Source organism: Amblyomma mixtum, chromosome 3 (genome assembly GCF_055824585.1).
Source record: "Amblyomma mixtum isolate Tamu chromosome 3, ASM5582458v1, whole genome shotgun sequence".
NCBI lineage: Eukaryota > Metazoa > Arthropoda > Arachnida > Ixodida > Ixodidae > Amblyomma > Amblyomma mixtum.
In genome coordinates, this window is record NC_143014.1 from 119,155,762 (window position 1) to 119,177,615 (window position 21,854).

Genomic DNA, 21,854 nt, shown 5'->3' on the forward strand with positions numbered 1-21,854 from the left:
ATTTATGCCGCAAGTTTTACGCTACTAAGTTTTAATCCCACTCTATGTCATGTGCACTCGCAAACCATCATGCCTGGCGAGGTACAGCCTTTGTCAAAAGTTTAGAGCGCAGCGGAGTTGCTTCAACACCTTGCCGCGCTGCTCGTTATGCATCTAAAATATACCTTGAAGGGGAGCGGAACGCTTTTCCTCACCACATAGAATGTTGGGCCTTCCGCGGAGGCTGCACCGCAAGCCCGATTACAGAATCCCTTAGGCTCCTAACTTTTGACAAAGAGTGCACCTCCTAGAATGCCTAACCACACTCGCCGTACGCGATAATCCAATTTTCTTCAAGCATGGCAAATCTGTATCACCTCGTCCCCCAAATAATACCTGCAGGTGATGTGAACCGCAACAAAACTGTTATCGGCCTGCTCTTCGATTTCTACTCACTGTAGTGTTTGTTACTCGCATAGAACTGTTTGTATCAGTTTATTCGTTCCACCGTTGATCCCCTCCTGTGCTTATCCATCGTTAACGTCTACTGTTCACTACAAAGCAAGCTGTTATGATCTCCCTGATTTTTTGAGTAAGTAAGCAGTAAGCAATAGTAAACAAACACTATATAAACTGCTATTTATTCATGCACCCACAGGCACAATCAACTATTGTGTTTAAGGACGAGTAAAGGCGCACAGTCTGTGACCTGAAATTGGCTGCACAGCACGCGGCTTACGAATAATCCTTTATGCACACATCTTTTGCAGTAAAACTGTTAGATGTGTTAAGGTATTTATTTTATAAAGTGGGTTTTTGACGTTAGCGAATAAAGTAAATCGTAAATTGAAGATTTTAACGTCCCGAAACGACACATATGCTCATGGGATGCCGCTATGGAGGGCTGCAGATTAATTTAGGCCACCTGGAGTTCTTTAACGTGCGCAGACACCTCACAGCAGACTGACGTTTTTGTATTTCGCCTGTATCGAAATACAGCCGCCGCGGCCGGGATTTCACCCATGACTTTGAGATCAGCAGCTTCTAAAAAGGTCCATAGCCACTGGGCCACTGCGGCTGGGCAATAATTAAAAAAATATATTTTAAAATTTTGAAGCAAGAGTCCGGAGATAGTAGATTTTGGGGGATGGCAATGGGAATCAACGGGGACCTGGAAGCCCATTCTTGCATGTCTCGGCTCGGCAGGCGGACTGTTTTCCGCTGGCCCGAAGAACACAGAACTCTTGGCGGAACCCGGGCGCCCGCTGAGCAGTCCGCACTTCGTAGCCAGCGTTCTTTCACAAGGCTTCAGTCCGATCAAGAACTTTCAAGCGAACCAGTGCATGACAGCTGGGCAGCTAAGTTTTGACCGTAACGAGCAGGACCCAGAAAAAAAGGTGCCCGGAACCGGCATCAGCGTTGCAGCTAGTGTTCTTTTTTTTTTTTTTTGTATAGGCACAACTTGTCTCCAAGGTCACCACACTCCTGCCTTCCGCAGCAGCAACACACCCGTGGCTATACCCTTGCGTTTACCTTCAGGTTGCCTGCTACAGGCTCGGCACATCTTACTATGACGTACTGCTTCTTAACTTTAATGTACCTGCTAGTGCATGAAACAGTAATGAAACATGGGAGGGAATTTTTAAATTGTACCGCTCCCCTTTGACCATGCAGTGTTGCCGTACCTTGATACACTGCAGGTGTATAATGAAAATAAAAAAAAGGAGCTTGATGGCCAAAAGTTTGAAAGTGGGGCGGTTGGGTTCCTGTATTTTTTTAACAAAGACGCGCCGCGTTTTTGTCTGTATCACATTACCTTTTTTTTTAACTACCCAGATACTAGTTCTTGTTTCTTCGCTCATCTCACCATCACCTATGGCGAGACTTTGTAACACTGTGACTCATGATTGCTTTGACCGAATAAAATTGTCGTTATTTACTTCCTTTCTTGGTTTATTTTGTGGTTATTTTGCTGTAGACAACACTCATACAAAACTATGCTCGGCAATCAGTGTTTTTAGTCCCAGCCAGTGGCTTCGTGAGTTGCAGGCGTTTATCAACGCCGGCAAAAGTGAAAGTAAAAGAACAATATGGTGATCGTAATCGATCACCGTGTTTTTATTCTACTTTCAGTTCACATCAAGTTGACGTCATAATTTAGGCCAAATCGCATAAATACACTTAATGATGAAGGTTAACTGCGGTGTTTTTCAGTTCTCCTCTTTCTTTATTTTTTTACCGTTAGCTTCAGGACGGGTATGGCCACAATTCCGTCGAGCGGAACAAGCATGAAGGATTTTTTTGCTCTACGTTTTCACTCGCGGGCAACAGAGAAACAAGGGTTTACGAGCCATAGCAGTAGCCGTCGATATACCACTCTTAATTTCTGAACCACTGCAGGACAAAGGCCTCTACCTCATCTCTACAATTACAACCTGTGCCACCTGCGTCCACCATAACCCGCAGACTTCCTAACATCATCCGCCCACCTGACTATCAGCCGCTCCCTGCTAGTTTTGCCTTCTCTTGGAGTCTACTATGCTATCCAGAATGATCATTGGCATAACTGATTAACTGATTAACTGAAAGGTTAAGTTTCAGAGGGTCAAAAGAAAATAGGTGCCTCAATTTCTGCAATTATCTGCACTATCGGCAAAAATACTAAGGACTCACAACGACAGCTTGTTTTCTATGCTTTGTTTCCGCGTATTCTGTTAGTAAAGCGCTTAATGTTCGCCACCTAGTCACAGCTACCGCCTAAGCGCAACGAATACCATTATGCGAACAAAGATAAATTTATACCCAACTTTGCAGGCTACTTTGTAGGTGGTGATTCCTGTCAGCTAAATAAATAAACTTCGCATCAAAAGCATATACTGTTTTTTTTCTAATCTTAGATATATATACTCACCTTTTGGCACTAATGGCCAAGTAATATCTGAACCAGAAGGATACAGAGTATTATAGTCCGCTTCGTGCTGTTCACGTACAGGAGGCAAGCAGTGTTTGTTAACAGCCGTGGGCATACACATTTGTATTCACGACCACAGAACAGCGGTGCAAGTTGCAGCAAGATACAGCATCCAGATATGTTCAGCGTCGTCAGCCCTAAGGAAACCGTGAGGACATGCAGCTTAAGATCGGAGAGACTAGGCGGAGACGCTGTAGGACGGTTTCTTTGTTGTACACGGAAGATCTAGCGGCCATTCTTCTTCAGTCTTCTTCAGAGCAATAGCCAAATGGAACGCTCTTCCTCGAGGAGGCACCCCCGTTCGGAGCTTTCTCATCCGTTGTCAGTGCTGGCTGGTGATGTAGCAGTTAATTATTCTCCCTTCCTAAACTTTTTATTCGCTCTTTAAGGACTGTTGTTCAGCGTTTACAGTGTCTTGCATGTTTTCTTCGTTTGCATTCGCGTTTTGTTGTGGGTGTTTTCTTTATCTTAATTCTTCCTGGCCACCTTATCTCTCATTTTCTCGCCTCATTGTGCTCACTGATTCATCTTTAATCATGTAAATTGATCCTGATTCAATAGCTATAGATGATAGTAAGCCGTATTGAATTATACTTAATAATAGTAATAATAGTAGCTCTAATCTGAAAGAGCAGTGTCTCATACATTTCCAATGACAGCGATACTCATCAGTCTTTATTCGCCTGGTTAACGATTTCAGCACGGTTTCTTTAGCCCCTTGATTTGTAGTTTAGCATTGTTTTCTCCTTGAGAGAAATGAAACAAATGCACTTTGTGTTGTTACGAACTGAAATATCTCCCTCGGGTTGTTACTGCAGAAGCTGGTGAGAACAAAAATAAAAATACTGCTCTTCATGGAGAAAAACAGCCGACAGTTGTATTTGTTTGAAGCGCAGGGTTTTATACAAACCGCGAATCATCACGGGCCCTGCGGATAAGTGCGTAGCAAAAATCTTTTTGCTTCAAAATACTTTCCTGCTAACGGCTAGCCAGGTAAGGCCAATAAATTGCCACGTACCATCGGATTTGTTCATTTTTATTTTTATTGAGTGCCTTTCATTTGAGCGCTGATGAATTGTCTTCGCGTCTTTGCGAAGCTTTGTTTTCAACGTCTGCTCAGCGAATAAGCCCCGAATGTCGATGTACTATTAACTCCTCAACCGAGTTTTGGGTAGGGCGGTGAAACGGCCTGTTTTGCAATGGCTGGTACTGCATCCCTGAGCACCGGACCCTGGGCACCAGTAAAGTTTCCTCTCTCACTCTGTTTAGCGTGTGGCAATAAAGATGAATGCCGCAGTCTTTCAAATTAAACTTTGTGACGCAGTACATTTCTGCGTCTCCCTGTCGGTAGTGCTGCTATATGTTTCCTTAATCACATTTCACTCCGCGTAACCTTGGTGCATAAACTACATTGAATAGTATGCTCTGAAGATCTGAAGAGGGTCACGAAATAGAAATTCCATGCACTCATAAAGTCTCGCGAAGCCTTAGAACGCCTTAGGTATTGCGCCATCATGAAGAACGCGGAGCACTCGTGATACGAGCAAGAAAACCATTAACTAGCCCACTATCGATCTTTTGTTGCGATCATGCAATGAATGAAGTAGACAAATTACTCGCCCTCTACCTGTTTCTTTCAATTAATTCGTTTTTGTGGTTTAAATAGACTCAGATATGAGTTGTATTGTTCAACGTTTTATCGGAAAGGCGTTTCTTCAGCGCCACCACTGCGAGAGAAGCAGGTAAGCATTTTCAAAAGAAACTAATGGTGCTGTACTGGCAGAATATTTCGAAAGCAGCTCTTTATCGAAAACTGGCCCACTACAGATGCTGTACTTTCAAGCTAAGCTCGAGAGTCTTGTCAACAGACTCCGCAACGCTCATGGCTAAAAGGACAAATGATTGATTGAAAGTCCTTTATTTTGAGAGGAAGGCACAAGGCCGCTGTGGGGGGAAATGGGGAAAAGGACGAATTATATATACATATAGTAGCTTGCGAGGAGAATCATACTTGGCGCTGCTGCTAACGTACGTAGGAAAGTTTAAGACGTTTCTTAGAGAAACATTTATTAGGTCAACGTTTCTCTCGCCGAGTTCCGCGACTAACGGATCAAAACGGTAACATACTCAATTCTTCTTTATATCCGTTTGTCAGCAGTTTAGCGCAACCTACGTCCACACCGAATTTCTGCCTCACTAGGCTTCCACGGAGAGATCTGGTGAAATTTTCGCATACACAGTCAATGCTGCGTCAAAAGGCATCGGGACAAATACGTATGAAGTGAAAGCTCTCCAAGCTGCCAATACTCAACTAGAAATATAATAAAAAATCTGTGTTACTGGATGATTGTGTCATGTCTCTAAATACTCTACTTCTTCATTTGCTTACTATCATGACAAGTGCTCATGACAATTTCAAAACAAGGTACGGGTGTCGCCTATGGCTAAAAACTAAAGGTCGCAGTTGTGCGCAAATGCGTGTGGGTTTTATTTCCCCGTAACTTATGTCGATAAACGGACTACGTTCTTGAGAAGAGATAGAAGCTTGTTCTAACAGCCGCATAAAGGATTCATTCAGTCAGTCACCCTATTTTTCGATTTGTTTCTGCGGAGGTCAGCTTCTAAAGCCTCATTATCAAGTTTGATAATTACGCGTATGTTAGTTTTTCTGTATTGAAAAGGATCAGGAACAAACTTCTAGGAGCTGCTAAGTAGCCAAGGAGAGGGGACATTCAAGGCCAACGCATATGCTCTTGCATATGCTCTTGCATATGCTCTTCCATGCTACGGAACTGACGTATTTTGGCCCTAAATAATACTAAAAGAAAGCTCATTGTGTTCTGTGTCTGTGCGCTGGGTTGAATAAACCGCGATCACTGGGTGTCAGTGCTCATCGTATCCTTGTTGAGCCTAAGAGATACACAACAGAACATTTTCTGTCATCACAGCAGGTTTTTTGGAGTATATTGGGCCGTGGCCTCATAGTAACAACGCAGTTTTCTGTCGTCGTAGCGACCGACCAATTCTGTAATGACAACAGGCGCTTTCGCACTACTGCAGAAAAATCGGTCGTTACGACGGGACGGCTAAACATTTAGTGATATTTTGGTCAGGGCTCTAACTTTTTTCGACTCAGCTTACGCTAAGGCATTTGAGGTTTATAATGCATTCAAGAGCCACAATTTCGAAACAGGCTTGAGTCTCATCGAAGGAACTAAAAACCACCAGGAAGCGCCTAATGAGCAGCAGGCGCGTGTGAGACGAAATCGCGAAGGTCAAGGACAGGGACCGCAAAGCGTCACCGGCGGCTGCGGGGAGTGTAGCAGCGCGTTCCGTTAGTGAGTTGCTCCAGTTTTGTACAACCGGCTGTCGAGGCGACCTTGCGTTCGAGGGAGCGGGCGGTAAGCGACGCCCTTGTAAACCCGCGGGGCTTTCGTTCGTCGAACTTTACTCAAGAAAGACGATCGAGGAAAGGAATTTTAGCTCCACCTGGGTGGAAAGCTATCGTCGCCGAAGGAAATCGCCTATCGGGCATTCGACCGGTTAAAAATAACGTGGCCGTCTCGTCTCTCGCGTTGAATCACGCGCGGGACGCGCGTAAGCCCGGAGGCAAGAGAAAGGAAAAGCCGAAGGGAGGGTGGAGGGCCTCTTCTCGCCATATAATATCTGGCCAGGCATAAACGTCACCGCGTCGAGCGCCTCCGTCCTTATCGCGCTCCCGAGAACGCGCCCGATGCTCCGCGCGCGATGCTTTTAAGACGCTCGCTGCCTGCGATTTCCTCCTCGGCATAGACCTTCGCGGACCCTCGGGAACCAACGCGTGTGCAGAAAAAGGAGCAAGAGCAAGATAACGGCGCGCTGGTTCTATTTCGCGCATAAGTAGGGGAGTGGAGAGGGGTCGAAAACACCGATAGATTATCCCGCGCTCCGGCCTTCCTGGATCGACCCACATGCGCTCGCTTCCTCGCCGCGGCGTGCCTTGCTTTGTTCTTTTCCCGCTTTCGATTTCCAAGCGGTCGCCTGTTTGGCTTGCTTTCCCCGGCAGGCGGCGCGCATACGAGAGTGGCTGGGCTCGGAAAGGCGCGGCCGCTGCTGGGGCGTCGCGCGGCGTTCTGGTCCCGTGATTTCATTCCGCCGCCGTGAGAGACAGGGCATAAAGGAGGCTTTCATTTGCCTGCGAATGATTTTTCTGCGGACGCGCACTGGCTGTAGCCTTGACTGCTGCCGCTTTGAACGGTTTCAGTTGGGCCCCACCCTTCCCAGCTCGGTTCATGGTCTCACTGCATATATATGTGTTTTTGCTTCTTCGCCACTGTTACTCAAAGCAATACAGTTTAACGCTGCCAGTATTGGTACACTTATAGTTCGTGAATTTTTTTTTCTCAATTCCCTCTTTTCCTCTCTTTGCACTAGTATCTGAAAACGGGTTCAGACAACCGAAACCGTGAAGCCCCTGGGATAGCAAAAAATAGAGGCTCAGTGTCTGGCCCTCACATTTTAGCTGTCACAAGTGATGCTGGGAACGTCGGCTTTATCATTTTTTCTTTCGATTTCCATAGCGTTCTGACGCGGATTTCGGGAAGCGCGGTCGCAGCGTGCTGTATAGAGCGATGGTCACGGGAGGAAAGTCAGTGGACGCTTTTCTGTTCGCTCCGCTGGCGCTGAAAGCGCGAGCTGCTTTCTTCTTCGTGATTGTGGGCGTTGTTGGGTGGCACCAGAGACGATCCATTATATATTTGTGCCGGTGCGCCGACAATGTCTTCATGTAGCGAGCTGCTTTGTGCTGAAGACTGTTATCAGACAAGTGCGTGAACAATTCCGCGCTCTCTTTTCGAGCTCAGTACCACCTATGGCAACTTCAAACATATGAAGTGAAAGATGCCCATAGCTTCCTGAATATCACGCATGCCTAACTGCGGCACTATAGAGAAACACAGTGAGGTTCAATGCCGTAACCGTGAATTCCCTCAGTCAGACTCAAAAATCTCTTTTTCAAGCCTTTTTTTCTTTGCAGCAGCTTAAAAATTCGAAAAAAGTGATGCAAATTTGGCCCTTAGAATTCCCTGAAACTTCGTAAAAATTCCCTTTTCACCAAATCTTATTCCTAAAATTTTCTAAAAAGGGTAAATTCTCCGAGTATAGCATCACTGGAGTATCGAGTAATATATTTGAAAAAGAATTCATTCTGGCGTTTCTTGCTCACAGTTCAATAGTTCTTGTTCACACCGAAGCTCGCAAGCGCATCTGCATGCTCGCAGCGTTGCTCACTTTTGCAGCTAGCTTGCAGAATAGCTATTCATCACTTCATCTGAACAGATGAAGCATTCCTTTGAACGGCTTCGCGAATCTACACGGGTCTGTCCTGAAAGTAATGAGACAAGTCGCGGTGTCGCGCGTGCTCGCGCTATATCGGGAAAGCGCTCTTGGGGGAAGGAAGGGGAGCATTCAGCATCACAATGCGATGAGGTTAGTTGGCTGCGAGCAGGCGAAGCGAGTGGACATCTTCGAGCGTGTACCCATATTTCGTCGCTGCGTCGAGGAAACCATGGAGCGAACGTTTGAACACTGCTACGAGGTGAAGCTTTGCAATAAACTTAGTAAGTCACCTATTGAGTCAATCAACGTGATCAAGACATGTGGGAACGATGTGATGTCCAGGTCGCGTGTTCTAATGACACAAAGTATTTAGAAACGGTCGTGACGACGTTCACGACGAGCAACGGTCCGGGCGCCCGTCGATGACGGTTACGAACGGTAACGATGACTGTGTGGTCCTAAACGTCTTTACGGCCATTTGTAAATATTGTGTGCCATTGGAGCCCTTGCGATCTGGACATTGCATCATTACCACATGCTGTCAAATGTCTGGTCGGTGATTTGTTCAGTTTATTGCAAAGCTTCACCGCGTCGCGCTGTTCCAACGTTCGCTCCATGGTTTCCTCGACGCAGCGACGAAACAGGGGTACACATTTGAACACGCCCACTCGCTTGACCTGCTCGAAGACAACTGAGGTCTTTGCATTGTGAAGCTGAAGGCTCCCCCTCCTTCCCCCAAAAGCGGTTTCCCGATCAAGCGCATGCACGCGCCGCACCGTGGGATGTCTCATTACTTTCAGGACAGACCCTGTACATTGCCGCTGCATCGGTCAGGTCTGAACAGTGCAGGTCTAGTTATATCTCACAGAAAAAGGCGAGGCATTAAGACGCATCTATCTGAATTTCTGGACTTTTGACGCGCTAACAAAATAAATGAATAAAATTATGCCAAACTGTTCGCGCTGCCCCTATCATTATGAATAAAGAAATCAAGCTCGCGGAGAAGAACATTTCAGGCATCGCCAGCAAAAACGCGGGCTTAGTGCCCAAACGATTGTTCGCTTCCTTTTGTTCATCTTTTCCAACGCCGGCTGGGCAACTGATTATCTGAAATACAAAAAGCTGGATATAGCCACGGCAGAGATCTCATTCCGCGCCATCGCCTAATGATGTTTTGCTGGGTTTGGCGTACCGCATGCAGCAGAGACTTTCAAGAGCATCTCCGCAATCTGCAACACCGACGTAAAATTATTTGATATTACATCATGTCACTGAGTCGGCATCATAGTGTGCGTTTCGCTTTCATAAAATCGCCCACACAACCGGGGTGATTTCAAACGAATAACACATTGAGTTTATGTTGATCTAACTACACGAGCTTAGTTACGCTTCCTTTTCTGTTCCAGTACGCCGTTCCATGCCTCTAGGAGCTCCTTACGTAAAACCTTTAATGCACACTGCAATGGGAGTGCAACGCTCCAGCACCGACTCGAAACTAAAGTTTTTGCTCTCTGTATTTCCTTCTTCTCAGGCTCGTTTTGCACCAACGGTTCGAAAAGCCATCCTTGACTTATATTGAGCTGTGCAATCAGCGGCACAACCGTGACCAAATGCAATAAGAAAAGGGACCTGTTTACCTCCTCCCACTTCCCGTTTCGAACTGCAATTATGCTGCGCCTGATGCCGCGCTGTTGCTGTTTACTCTGTAACACGCTTAAAAATAGCATTGCAGATAGTCAAACACCAACAGCATCGGTGTCCGCTAAGCGCGCGTGTAGTTCGAAACGCGAGGATCGGTTTCTTACTTTAGCTCGCGGCGTGTCCCGACTCGTACAGTATGCATGAAAACAGCGAACCCACACATAGAGCAGGTTGTTGGTTTACGATCGTCTCTAGCTGTCTCAGATGCCACCCTCCCATCCCCCCTTCCTTCGCTTTCGAGGCTGAACGGGTTGTCTTCTTCCTTCTGGCGAGGTCGTTTAGCCGTCGTGTCCCCGCGCGCAGCCGGTCGGCACCCGGGGGCCTGCGCGCCTCGCTGCACCGCGGGCGGCGAGGCCGTCCTTTCCTGCAGCCACGGGCACCGGAGTCCTCGGTCGGCGCGCTACTACGTACGGTGCTGCGTCGGGACTCTGGGAAACGAGGAACCGCACCGACACCGCCGCCTGTGAATACGAGCAGAGCGAGCGGGAAGTGTTATTACGGCGATAACCGATAGGAGCGTTCCCTCCAGGAACTGCGAGATGGTGTTCGATTAGGCGCCCGTGCGTGCAGATTCCACGAGTACAGGCGGTCGCGTATCTGAAGATCGACATCCTGGTGGTGCTTTTTTCCTGTCGGCCACCGGACCGCACTGCCCGCCGCTCACACCGAAGTTCCTCCGCGGGTGGCAAACTGATTCGTGCTTATTATGGTCATCGTGCATTCCTTAAGTGCGTTAAATTGGAGCTCACCGGGAAAGCATCTGAATTTACTCCTATAAATGGGTTTTTGAAAAGTAAATAAAGCCCTGCTAAGCAGAGGGATGGGCTGACTTTAAGAACATGCCCTCAAACCGCAGTCAAAATAATAGAAGAAAAGAGTGCGCGCTCTAAAAACTCTGAGACCATTCTGCGTGAGACACCCCCAACAATGTTCTTGCCCCAGTAATACTGCAATTAAAAACAAAATAATAAAACTTGTCAGATTGCTGCAACAACAATTAATCCATTCCGAAAAATCGGCAGGCAAAACGGCTAAGCATGAGGATGCTTCGTTCTCGAGAGGAGTGCAGGAGTCGTTGTAAGCTCTTAAATTTATGCGGAACCACGGATATCCACGAGCCCTTTTCTTTCGTACATGCGCCAATCCTGCTGCCAGAAGTGCTCCCTGGGAGGCACAAAACGCCGTACTTTAGAGCCCTTAGTAAGATTTCTAGCAAAATAACACTCTGCCTGCGCAAAAAAAAAAAAAAAAATCTGCTATGCACGCGAATGCTGAACAAGACTTTGCATGCGCCTTCCCGCTTCCCATAACATTCTCTTCTCTTCCTCGTAACGCCAAGCGCGGTCTATCTCGAGTGGCTGAGTGCTGCCGGACCTTCGATATGCCCTCAGAACCTCGCTCTAGATTGCATTAAATGCATACCTGCATACCTACCGCGGTAGCTCAGTGACTACTCAGCTAGGCTGCCAGCACGAGTTTGCAGGATCGAATTCCGCGACCCGCGAAGTTAAAATTCAGGTTCGCGGCGGCCGTGTTTCGATGGAGGCGAAATGCACAAAACGTCCGTGTGCTGTGCGATGCAAGCGGTAGAAATTAATCTGGAGCCTTCCACCACAGAGTCACTTTGTCCCTCTCTCTCCTTTCACCTCTTCTTTCGTCCCTTTCCTCACGGCGTGGTTCGGGTGTCGACTGTGAGTGAGGCAGCTCCGTGCTATTGCTTTCCCCGTAACCACCCTGACCCCCGTTACACATATATTCCAGCATTAATAATATAGGCTGTTACGTCTCAGCTTGAGACCCGCGATGATCACGGTGGCGGCAACAGCAGCGGAAATTTCGAAAGGTCGTTTGACCCCAAGATGACCCCACCAAAAAAAGGATGACTGGCTGGGAAGTGGCCGATGGAGCTCTTCCCACGCTCGGTTCGGTGCGAACGACCTTCCCTTCGGTACCCCGCAAGAAGCGACCGTCGATGGACAGACGACAGGGAAGAAGGGATTCACCACGTCTGAGAGGAACCGGAACGAATCGGAGGAAGCCGGCGCAGGTGCGGCCGCGGCGCCAGCACGTCTACGCCACACCTGTGTTCGATAGACACGTGCTGCTTGCAGTAATGTTGCACCGCAGTGCGAAAGAGGTGCAGACGCGTTTCCTCCTCGCCAGTTCCCAAGCGTGGACTCTGCACCAGGTGCCTCCGTGCTGTGCTGTGCTGTGCCGATCTGTGTGTCGTGTTGAATTGCCGCCTGGAAGGGGCGGAGCCTTAGGGTATTTAACCAGCGCGCTAAGTGAGAACGAACGCTCTGGGCCTTGTCGAAAAGGCTCATCCAGTCGCTCGACGTTATAAACTGTTAATTGTTTATTCTTTTTCGTTTGCTCTTTTGTACAGTATGTAAATAAGTTAAAATGCCATTAAACCGCTTGTTTTTCGTTTCCCCAATCTCCGAAGCTTCAGACATTCCCTCATCCCGGACGAGCCCCCAGGGTGACGCAACAACCGGTCACGCTACTCGACCCGCGATAACTGGTGGCAGCGGTGGGATGCTGCTACCCGAGCTATAACAAGGCGCATATTTGTATAAAAACGGGTGCTCCCAAACAGGCCCTTGTGCTTAATCTAGGCTGCCTTGTACTTCGACGGAAGCTTCCATTGAAGCCTATGTATTCTATCGAGGCTCTCATCTTCGTTTACAAGTTCCACCCCGTCATCTTCTTCCAAGATTACCTATAGATCTTCTTCCACGCTCAAACGGATAACATTGTGTTCTATCTGCCTCTTTATTTAGCGGTGTTTATTACGCCGTGGCACAAAACGGGCATGGTTATATGAATAAAAAAAATTACGGGGCGATTATGAAATCTGATGCGAGAAATCTGCGGGAGCAGTTAGATTTTCCTTCGATGCTTACTTTGCTGTTTGTAAATTAATTATTCTACTCTAAGCCGAGGCTTCGCACAAGCTAAAGAATTTTTCTGGAAGATGAAGTGGGGAGGGGGGGGGGGAGTTGCATCAGGAAGTTAATGGTGTGATGGGGAGAGGGATCGAGGAGGTGCGTTGGGGAGGTGGATGGTGAGGGGTGCTTCAGGAGGGCAGCTGGCTTCCAAATGTGTCCTTGAACTTGAATTCCCTTTTAACGCGATCTATGGTTAAGGCCCCGTTACGCATGGGTTGGTGGAGGGAGGATTTTTTTAAGGTAGAGTTGGGGGGGGGGGGGGGGGTTGGATGGCGCTTCTGGAGGAGGAAAGTGTGGGCGGGGGTGGGGTTGGAAGTTGGATCGAGGGTGGCGGTGGATGGGTGAGCAGCCCTCTAGCTTGGGGGGTGCAGTGAGGAGATGGCTGGTGGGTGGTGCCTCTGGAAGGTGGAGGCTTCTTTCTACGAGGTTTCACACAAACAACGCCGTCATCATCGTCGCCAAGTGCTATTGGTATTGCTACCGCAGTAAAAGATTTGTATATCTAATGAGGTCCAGAAGGTCATGGTAAAGAGAGGGCAGGCAGATTGGCTTTGTGAAAACATAAGGGGAACAATAAAAGAGGAAGCCTCAGGGTGCTGGCACCCTGAGGCTTCCCCCTCTTTTGTTCATTTTGTGAGGTCTAGAAGAGACCGATGATGCGCCCCTGCGGCCAAACAACTCAGGACGCAGCACCGGCCAGGGAGAGACCCGCTGCGGCCAGATACCGGTCGGTTTCAATGCAAAGCGAACCCTCACGAGGGGGTGGAAGTCGGTTTCGATTACCGGGGTACACAAGCTGAATACCCGGGGCAGGGAAACAAGCCTCGGAAGTGAGCACAATTCGAGTAATGGCCGGAGTGAGGCAAACCCCGACCCGGATCCTCCAAAGAGCAACCTTCTCTGTACGGGTGAGACCGCGGGGGAAGGTTACCGGTCATGGCGTTGGAGGGGCTCTTTCCTTGTCAGAAGTAGGGTGGCATCATCCAGGTTGATAAGTTTAGGCTGTGTTGATGTGCGGGTCGGCAGGCAGGAGGTAGCATCTGCCTGGCTTTGCAATCTGAGGAGGTCAAGTGGGACCAGTTCAATACAAATCAGTAGAGGGTGATTAGCCGCCAGATGATGTATGTCCTGACAAATCACAGGGCGGCGACTGACGCGCCGGAGTAAATGCATTGTTTGAAGGGCGTCACTTTGAATGATGATGCGGGCCATAGGAAGCAGAGTAATGGTGTCCTCTGAAGAAAGCGCCGCCTCTACTGCGACCAGCTACGCACAAAAGGAGGAAGTAGGTTGCGTGATTCTAGACGGAGGTGCCATTGCTACAGAGGCAACAACAACGACAGAGGTGTCCTATTAAAGACCGGCTGGCAAGGACAGTAAATTGCTGCTGTTGTTTCGCAACCCTGGCTGCTAGCATCTTCCTATTTTTCCATGGTCCTCTATGGCGCAGTAAATTTTTGAGCTTGGACTGAAAATCGCTGGCGTGTCGGACGCTGAAGTCCGCGAGCGTAGACTTAAAATGCTTTGCTCCATTCCAGTGAAGGAATAAGTAAACTCGCTGCCCGAATTGCAGCTCAGGTCCGCACTTTACGTCGTATTTCGAGGCAATTTTGAATAGTCACAGACTTTCGGGGTGAGCGAGAAAATAATGCTTGAAGTCTGCGGCCGCGTCGCAGCTCCGAGCAGTGCCATACGTGCAAAGCTTGTTACAGAAGTCGGACACTTCGGTGGTATATGCTGTCTTACGAAGCTAGCGCTGCCTTCGGGGGACGCATGTGTCAGCTGATGGTGACACTTCAGTGTTCCTACAGCGGTGCATGGTGTATATAGACAACGCCACCTATGTTTACTTATTCTCTGAAGGTACGCTGCCAGGTACGCACCGGCCTGAAATAAAACGTGCTCTAAGAAAGACGTGCATAATGAACACAGTACATGAGGAGTTTTTGTTTGTTTTTTTCGAAATGAGCCAAATCCAGAAACGGAAACTACGTCAAATTTTCCTGTAATGGAAAGCTCATCCATATATCTTACTTTTTCGAAGCTGTGAGAACGAAAGGTGCCCAGTAATGCTTAGAAAACCTCCGCGCAAATCTATGTCAAATAAAAAATGAGCCGGATACTGCTCAGGTGTACAGTAAAATGAGCCAAATCCACTCGCGAGAACCTTCTTTGCCAGCTTCAACCTCATATGCCGGACTGTTTCGAGGGTGGTTTCATTTATTTCTTCCCCAGCGATACTTTCTCATAGGCTGAAAAAGATATGAGGAGATTGGCTGAAGGGCTCAACAAACGATAAGATCATTAGCCCCGCTTCCAATGAACCAAGGACGCGCCTCCGCTGCAAGGATGCGCCTCCGCTGCAAGGATGCGCCTCTGCGTTGAAGTGTTTAGCTGGGCTGGTTCTCAGTGGTTTTCTCAAATATATTTATTACTAGCGGAATACTAGATATGGACAGAAAACTACAAACTAGCCGTTGTTCTGTCGTTTTGCGTCCTGTACACGCGGCTACCATTTCGCTATTACTCATGAATTTAGAATGCTACAATGAAGTAAAATATATTCTTGATCCCGTATTTCCCTCTGCTTTCAATTGGAGGAAACACTTAAGCTCCGCCTTTAGTGAGTGACGCAATATCTTTAGTGGGTTAATGTGCAGAATTGGTAATTCTCTACTTAACAATCATAGATGGCGGCGAGTCCTCATACCACTAGCGAGCTTACCCGAGTAACTCGGGTAAGCTCGGGTACTAACTCGGGTTGCCAGACAGCGGCAAAAGATCCAAAGAACGTACGTACGTACGGTGACAAGATTCTTGGTCGGTGTTGGTGAGCGTAATAATGCTTTCGCACTATAATAAAAATAAAGTCACCCTGCTGATACCGTCCACCACACACATACGTTAGGAAGGGTTGGGAAAAGAAAGACAAATAATAGTGCCCTGCCTGCACCGCTGACTGCCCACACCCCAACGGGCTTGTACACCACACATTGGATAACTGGCGTGAAATCGTCCTAAATTCACTTTGTATTTCCCGGTGATGTATACAGTATACAGAACCACCGGCAAATAATGCGGCCACGCGAAGTTATCGCACATCTCTTGGTGTTTCATACACTAAGGCGGCACCTTGACGAAACAAAAAAAAACAATAAACATAGTCTCGAAACACTCAGCCTGCTCTGGGATGTGCACTTTCGCTGAGCCGTATAAAGCGGTCGCACTTGTTGATCGGACAGCCGATGCCATGAACTCTGAAAACGGGAGAAAGAGAAACTCTCTAGCGCTTACGGAGTAGGTGGTAAGGAGCATCGAATTGCCCTTGCGAAAGCTACGTGTCCGTTTCCCCTCTAGTTCTTACTTCCTTTTGACGACGGAGGTTTGCCCCGATTAGCGGTTCTCTGTTTTCATCTCTGTCAGCCTTCACCCGCTCCGCAACGTATCGTACAGCTTGGAACGCGTCAAGCAGTCACCAACGACGAAAGTAAGAAAGGAAAAAGTACCACAGTGAGAAAGTAGGTGGCAGCACCACTAAATACTTCCGGCGTTTGACGCAGGCTGTAACGCGACACGCGCGATGGCCGCTGAAAATGAATCTGATGCGCTGCTCGTATAACGGGTCAACGGTGTGCAATGACGCCTAGAGTGGCATCTGTGACTGTGCCGACTTTAACAAGCGTGACTTCATTGAGAAAGGGGCGCGCCGTACCTCTCATGTTTCGCACATGTGCACACCCTGGCAGACATCGCGTGTTGCGTCACAATCACTCGGAACTGGAAACACCAAGCGCCGCCAACAGCCCCGCTTATACGGCCGCTTTCTTATGCCGCTAGTTCTTACGCCCTGAAATGTCGCTAAGAACCGTAGAGCATTCCACTATGCTCCAATTCCCACTAATAAGCTGACGAGAGCGCATTTCATGGCTTAATAGGCTATACTAACACTGCCTGTAGCTTTTTTTACTGTCATATCATGTCAAGAACAAGCTTTTGCCAGAAATAACAGAAAACGCCCGCAATTAAACTTCGTGCAGTCGATGAATATGCAGCATCAACTGAAAAAAAGATAGGGCGAGAGACACGACGGCACAGTCGTGTAAGTGTGTATCGATTATCCTGTCTACATCTCCGTTAAAAGCTTAACCCTTCCAAGCTTCCGAGTAATATATCATGAGTTCCTCTTAAGCAAATCATTTTTTCTGAGTAGTGCCTATCATCTACGCGTCTTTAAAAAAACGGGTAAAAAGTTTAGAGGATTCATTTATGCGTCAAAAGAAAAGTAATCAGTCAGCGCGTAATCTTTAGACGCGTTATAACATATGTCGTCATCATCATCACCATCACGCGAGTAAAGTTAACTGCGAAGACTTTCTTCAAGCTGTCCCAATTAACCTCGTCTTTTGCTAGCGGCGGCCACCTTGTCCCGACAGATTTCCAAGCCTTATCACTCCACTTGATTCTCTTTTGGCCTCGTTCCCTTTGCCTTAGTACAACATATTCATTCCGTTACTCTATGGTAGACAACCGGGATATGCACTGCACGGTATATATGCCACCCGTCATTTTCCTAATCTGAATTTCAGCTACTTCAGCGCTCGTTCTCTAATGCACGGATCTCTCTTTCGGCTAGAATGCACCGATCACTTCCCTTTCCACCCGATGCCCGTGTGCTGTGCGACGTCAGTGTACGTGAGAGAACTCCAGGGGGTTGAAATTAATCCGGAGCCCTGCAGTTACCACTTACCAAGCTAGTATCATTTCTATACTGACTGCTTTAAATACTCATTTTTCCCACTATCAATTACAGAATGGAAGAGCCTTAGTTCATCCATATTACTAACAGCTCATCTCTGTCAAAATTTAACATTGCTGTTGACAGTATGTGGCGTTATTAGCTAGTCATTTCGGGATTGCTTATGATCTGTTATTATTATACCCATGGTTATGTAGTTTTTTTTTTTTTTTTCATGTGTAAACATTTTATTCCAACTATGCAGCGTTACAAAAACTAACTGCGAATACTATGTAAATGTCTTTGCAATGTACGTTCATAATATTTATTGTTTACTTATTATCTATCATATCCTAATACGCAGCATTGTCCTGCGCATTTTACTTTTCTTTGTATAATGCTACTGACAGTAGCCTTAATTATTTCATGTACAGTAGTCCACACGTCTGTATAGAGCGCTCCGGCTGCGCACTCGGTTTTGAATTTTTGGCAGTTGCCGCTCCCTGGCGAGTCCTATATAGCGCTTAAAGGCATGAGGAATTAAACAGGTTCTATGTCAATGTACATGCGCGATACGATCTGGTTTCGAGCCCTAGGCTACTCGTAAATTACGCCAGTATACTCCCGGGTGCGTCGTTCGAGCTCTGTATAGGCAGGTATGGGGACGACTGTAATATTTCATTGTTTACGTCATAGCTTTGTTGTATTTGCGTTTTACCACTCGTTGTTTTTTCTTAACATGCTGACCAGATGTTATGGTTAATACTAGAGGGCTATCTTGTTAACCTACCTATGCCCTCGTGCCACAATCCCAAATGGGATTAGCAGTATATATAAATAAATAAAATAAACAAATATCCCTTTCTATCTCTTTCTGTACTGTCTTTGGTCAAATTTCAAGCCTTTCTGCCGGCCTAAAACTTTTGCGCTGGCATGTGAGTATTTGCAGAATATGTCGCTTCTATGCTACTCATTTTATGCTCATTGAGAGGCTGGTGACACGCGTCGCGTGCGTCGTGTTTGCGCCAGGGCTGGCTTGCGCACCTCGTCTGTACTCGTATATCGGAAGCAAACGCCCTCAGGTCGGCCAGAGGGCTGTGGAACACTCCAGGCAACATATCTGGCCTGGTCTTCCCTCAGAGAACGCGCTCGTCCGTGCATGCATGAACTGCTTGAAATGGCATGCTGCAGCACAAAACGGGAATTAAATAGAGCTACAGCAGAAATTTGCTTACGATGAAGAACGTGAGTCACGTTCAACCTTCAGAACACCGCTGTGGAAGCTAAGTGATCAAGCTAAGCGTTAATACAAAGGAAGTTACTCATTTCCAACACACACACACACACACACACACACACACACACACACACACACACACACACACACACACACACACACACACACACACACACACACACGTGCAAGCATGCACACAGACAAACAAATAAACAAACAAATGATGCACGTTCTCTGCACAACTAGGCGTGATAGCAGGTCACATATCAGGTTTGCCGAGGAGACCTAAAACTGCGATGGAGCATATATTTATTTGCGGTTCGCGCCGAGACGGTAAAGCAGGACGCGCTCCGAGTGCTCGCATGAAAGTCAACGGTCCCTGACTGATAGCGGTGTATCTGGACAGAGTGCTTCGTCGTGTCTCCAAATGCAGCGCTCCTTAAGCTTTAAACTCTTGTCGACAAAGCCAGACCAGCTGTTCACGCTCAGCACTAAGAATTTCGACCAATGTGTGGCTGTGCAAGGCTCCCGAAGTTGTCATGAAACGAGCAGAGCCTTCACCTATGTCTACCTATACCAATTCGACGTAGAACTTTCAATAGCGTCACTCACAAGGCCATTCTTCAGCTTTGTTCCAAGCGGCGTTGACTAATTTCGTAAAACTATTTTTCTCAGGCAAGGTTTGCATTCATTGAGAGCGCAACGCGCAGCAGCCAGCCTTTATCCGAGAATGCACCGGTACGAGCGGTGTGCAGCATTTGTTTATGAGCTCCTTCGTCGTTGTGTCAGACTATTTGCTGGAGACGCAGCTTGATGTCTGCAACTGTAACGTCCAGGCAGCTCGATTATGACTGCTCGGATTAAGTCACAGACAGTATCGAGAAGCCTTGATTTGAAACAGACTGACATGGAAGCAAATGACACCCTTCTGTACTGGGATACCTTTGCAAATCTGCGCTCGTTCTTCGTGCCCAGAATCACGTGTATCCTTTGCTCTTATCGCCAAAGGATTCTTCCGCCGCGGAAAGATTCCATTTTGCGATTGTAAAATCTCAGTGTACAAAAACATGACTGAAGTTTGATGCATTTCATGTCCTCCCTTTCGTGCGCTAACGGCCGTGCGTGTTATAAGCGAGGCAGCAATGATAGCGTCCAAAGACTGGTGGGACTGCAGATCAAGTCGCTCACTTTCGGCCTATAACACGCCTTCCCACGTGTCTACTACAAGTGTGAAAGGGCGCAAAACTGGCGCGCCCGATTCAACAATGCCCCATCGCACAGTCTTCCACTCGCCGAAAAGAAAAAAAGTTTCCTCTTCAGGTGTCGTCACTGGTCGCTGCCACCGTGAGCGCCTCCGCTTCCCGTAGGAATGCAGCGCGGGCGGCCGCCGCATCCAGCGCCCGCCGATTCGGCCGCTCCGCGGCGGGCAGCCCTTTCACTTACCCGTCCCTTATTTTTCATTTCTTTCCTCCGCCTTGCGCTTTGTTTGCGCTGGAGCATCGGCTCCAACGGGACGTCCGCGAGGCGGCCCCGAGACAGGTAGTCCCGAACGATGGCCGCGGCGCAATGCGCGCGTGACCATGAGCCAGTTTGCTGTCCTCGCCTCTGGTCGAGGAATTTCGGCTGTGGTTTTCGGCGTCTCTCGATGGAGGGGGGGTGTGCGGCGCCCAGGCCTGTCCGGCTGCGGCACTGTCATTACCATTCGGCCAGTGATGCGCGGCCGCCGCCGCGGGAGACGCGCGTTTCGCTAATCTGCCGCTCCAGATAGAGCCAGGAAAGCGGCCAGCCGGCCGGCCGGCGGCGGCGAATTCGGGCCCGCGCCTGCAATTAAGCCGGCCAGGAAAAGTGTGGGCTCGAGGAAGTCTCGCGCCTCGCGGCTGGGCCGCCTGGGCGTTGGCCGTCGGCTACCGACGGGAAAGAGGGGGCGCCGCTCGCAGGGGCACACGCGAGCGCGGACGCCGCAGGCGCCGCAGGTGTCCTCCTTCCCGGCATCGAGGCCACGCCTCGTCAGACGCGGGGCTGTGCCCCCGAGGCCCCGGGCCCCCGACCCCGTGCGCCATCACGCACACGCCACGCGCCATCCACGCGCCTCCGTCCGATCGGCAGTCCCGTTTCGCGCCGTCCGCACGCACTGCTCCGCCGAGTGCACAGCGCTTCGTGGGAATCGCGCCGCTGGGGTTCATTGACATCCACGTGGACCGGAGACGACTAGATTCAACTGCAGCGCTGGCGTAGCTGGCCTGGAATTAGTTCAGTTATTGTCAAAGGACAATAGATAGCAATGAATAGTAGCAATATAAATGTCCGAAGCTGCACGGGAGTTACATGAGGGACGCTGTAGTGGCCGGCTGACGATTAACTGCGACCACCTAAGGGGATTATTTAACGTGAAGTGACATGGCGCAGCTACACGAGTGTCTTATGCATTTCGCCTAGACCGAAATTCGGTCACCGTGTCCGGGATTCGAACCCGTGACTTTCCGCTGTGCAGCCCAACGCCGTTGGGTTATGATGACAGTGGACTAGAGGGATGATAGTGAACACACATGCAGCCACTATTAAAAGATGCTCCGCTAACTTTGGGCCTATCGTAATTTTGCTGTTTAGCAACACTACATGCGCGACTGGGTGTGTGCGCGCGAGAAAGAGAGAGAAAAATAGAACGAGCGAGAGTGAGGTAAATCATTCCAAACGCCACGCGGAGACCTTTTGAAGATGCCGCTCGCACCGGGGAAAGAACACTTACGTTTACTCCAATCATGATATACAGCCGGAGCGAAATCTCTCTAAGAAGGGCTTTAATCAGTAGTGGGCAGCTTCTGTTCTTCCAGTGATAATTGGGAAGAGAGTGGTAATGCAGGGAGCTACTCGAATAAGCTTCAGTCTCCGTGCCGGGAGTACATTCGTCGTGTTTGGATAAGCAGATATGGTGGTCCAGGTAGTAAAATATAAGCAGATGATCAC